This window comes from Arvicanthis niloticus, chromosome 17 (genome assembly GCF_011762505.2).
Source record: "Arvicanthis niloticus isolate mArvNil1 chromosome 17, mArvNil1.pat.X, whole genome shotgun sequence".
Lineage (NCBI taxonomy): Eukaryota > Metazoa > Chordata > Mammalia > Rodentia > Muridae > Arvicanthis > Arvicanthis niloticus.
This window is the reverse complement of record NC_047674.1, coordinates 35,950,040-35,953,514: the sequence shown is the minus strand read 5'-3', so window position 1 is coordinate 35,953,514 and position 3,475 is coordinate 35,950,040. Positions and strand designations below refer to the sequence as shown.

At 34.0% G+C, this 3,475-nt stretch overlaps 1 pseudogene; it reads right to left on the bottom strand.

Moving 5' to 3' along the window:
- Positions 1-386: 386 nt before the first annotated feature.
- LOC117722766 (large ribosomal subunit protein eL38 pseudogene) lies at positions 387-608 on the bottom strand (annotated as a pseudogene).
- Between the last annotated feature and the right edge of the window lie 2,867 nt (positions 609-3,475).

The following is a 3,475-nucleotide window of genomic DNA, read 5'->3' as shown; positions in this document are numbered from 1 at the left end:
CAAGGATAGAGGGGAGAGAGGAATTAGGAGAATCCCTAAAGTTAATTTCTCTCCTTTTGTTTCTTCTTTGACCCTGGCTACTAGGCTGCTAACAAATCACAACCAACCTCCCTCAATGACCAACACCAACCACCAGACCTTTTGCCAGAGCAAAAGGCCTATCATGGTCAGCTGGTGCAGTGTGAAGCAGCCGCCAAAGCACATTCTTATTATAGGAATTTATATATCTTACTATAAGAATTATAAGAATTTCTCTCTCTCTCTCTCTCTCTCTCTCTCTCTCTCTCTCTCTCTCTCTCTCTCTCTCTCTCTCTGTGTGTGTGTGTGACTTGTTTTGTTTTTTTTGACTTTTCAGGGTTTTTAATCTTCATATGCAGAGGTCTGGTTTATATCAGCTTCTTCACTACCAAACCTGGGGGGGGGGTAGGGACTGCTTCAGCTTCTCTGCCTTCTCCTTGTCTGTGGTAACCAGGGTTTAATGGTCCCTGCTGCAGCAAACCTTGAACTTCACATTATCCTTGTTCTTCTTGATCTTGACAAATTTGGCATCCTTCCGCCAGGCTGTGAGCAGAAAGTCCTTGATTTCCTCAATTTTCCGAGGCATGGCCACGGGCACTCCGCTCTGGTGTCCGCACCCCGGCCTTGAGTTGCCTCAGATTTAACTCCCTTCCCCACCTGTCCAAAAAAGCTCCTTCTGTGTGTTTTTAAAGAAACAAACTTTTCAACATTGAAGAATGTCGCTTCAGGATATACACTGTGTTCCTGAATATAAAAACAAAATTAAGAAACAGGCTTTCAGCTGTATTTTATTAATCAGAAAACCAATGAGGACTAAGTAGGTCATTTATCCTAGCAGTTTTACTAATGAATGTATGGAAGGAAACCTGACAATAGTAACAAAATTATGAGTGTTTTATAGCCCTGCATATTTCTGAATTCATATTCTTTTAATAGCATCATGCAGGTGTTAGGGAACTATTTCACTCGTTTTATAAATGAATAATGAAGAGGGCAAAGTTAAAGCGACAATTTAGTCTTATAGCTAGTAATTGTAATTTTGAGCTGATGTTTTCAATAATCTGATCGGTTCATTCTTAATATAACTAATTTCTGAATTTGTCTTGAAGTAAAAACTGCGACAAGAATAATTAAAAAGACAAAATTTAAAGGCATGTCAATGTTCTTTGCTTGCTTCAAACTAAAAAAATTAGCTCTAATGCTTTCACTAAATAATTGTATATAAGTCCCTGGTTCATATATTTTGTTCCATTTTTAAATCTTCCACAGCATTTGATTCAGACCTTTTAATGTTACAGATGAAAATATATTGAAAACTTAATATTGGAAAATCTCTTGGTCAATTGAAACCGAACATTAAATCACTAATTAAAATACTATGTAGTTCTTTTAAAAATAAGAATTGCCAAGAAAAGCAACAAATACTATTTTTCTATTGCCTACTGAGAAATATTAATACATAACATTTCAAAAATCAGAGAAACAGGAAGTCATTATTTTCATGAAAAGCATTATTTATTTTCAAATTCATTATATTGGTTTCTTTCCTTGTTGGTATAAAATACTCTGACAAAACAATTTTGAGGATTTATTTGGTTCACAGTTACAGGTTACAGTGCACCATGATGTAGAAATCATAGCATCAGCAGCTTGAAGCAACTGGCAATATTAAGTGCACAGTCATGAATACATCATACCAATAATCAGCTCCCCTTTCCAGTTCACACACTGTAAAAAGTCCTCTGCCTAGGGAATGGTGTCACCTATGATGGGCAGGCCTTCTCATCTTCAGAAAAGGTTATTAAGATAGTTCCTGCCTGGTACTGCTGATTACAGTCTATCTAGTGATTCTCAATTTTGTCAACTTGACAATTAATAGTAACAATCTCCTGTATGTATATAGATATTCAGACACTGTCCGATATTTTAAGAATACAAACTGTATTATAAATACAGTTTAGTTTGTAAGCTGTTATTCCATAGAGCATCTGCTTGTAAAGGCCACAAAAATATTAGATTTAATTTCTCAAAATTGATAATAGTTCTCTCCAAAGTCAAATAAACAGTTGAAATCAGAATTTGATCTAGAGCGAGGCTACAGTTCTTCCCTATTTATTTTTACCCAAACACACTTTTTTTTTTTTTAAAGAATCATAATTACTATGGTCTCACATTATAGTTCAGTGTGGAGAAAAAGAGTACCCAGGTATTCTGTAGATGGATATCAAACTCAGTTTTAAACAGAGTAGTTATTCCACTGTTGAACAAGTTTCTACAACTCGTAAGTCTCAGATTTCTCAAATTTAAATGAAATTATGCCCATCTGAAAAGATTTTGGGAGAAGTAAACAGAAGAAAAAAACTTCCCGGCACCAGCTTCTCATTTTAACATAGTAATTTCTTAATATGTCATATTTTTTATTCATATTCCTATTATTTGATCACTCTTAGCACTCTAGTATATGAAGCTCGGAAACATAAATTGATGTCACTCAGAGTCACACTGATATACGTTTGACTTTCTGACATATTCATTAATCTCTCAAAATCCTGCTACTAGACCCATTTTTCCTTTCTTGTATTTCTAACTAATGAGAATGAAAACACCAAATAGACTTCATATATGGAGGCACAAGTGTCTCAATCATAGTTTTTATTATCATATTTTACATTCTGGAAAAAAATACAGGTTGCCCTTGCTCAAGAAATACTAATTGGCAAGTGAAATCATAAAAAATAAAAACTGAAATTAGAATAAGATCAAATTTTAGAGAATGTTTATTTCAGATATAGAAAAATTCAAATAAATGATAGAAAATTAATCTTTCTGGCTTACTCTAATGCTTTCAAAATTTTTGAGTTAAAAATAAATATAAGTATAAATCTTTCCTTTGAGAAAAACTTAAAAATTTCAGTATTAATTTTTAGCCTTACAATACAGAAAAACATCTAAGTTTAGAAAATCATGATGTGACCACGTTGTATCATCATAATCATAGATTACAGAAAGTTCAGGCTGTAGGGCCTTTGGGGGGGGGGTATTTTTCCCTTGTGGTAAACTGGGTAGAGATGAATGAAGAGACAGGGTTGAATCAAAAGAGTATGTGAGTATTTACCTATATGACTTCTAATTTCATTTGAGTGTATAAGCCAACACTAGCCTTAAGAGTTGGCTTTGCAAAGTAGATGTATTTGGGTGTTAAAGTAGACTTTTTGTAGTGTAATAACATATCACTCTAAAGCCTCATGTTCTAGAGTGAGTAAATTTTATTTCTTTTTTATGCTATATGTTTGCCATGTACTAGTAGAAGTGCTGGTATATTTCACCTTCAAGGATGCAGACCGAGGAGAAGTCTACTATCTGTGTGGGCAGCAGAAGAAAGAAAAAAAAAAAAAAAACAAAAACATTTACTGAGTCTCCAATACCAAAAGTTCTTGCCTATAAGTGACTCTCCCAC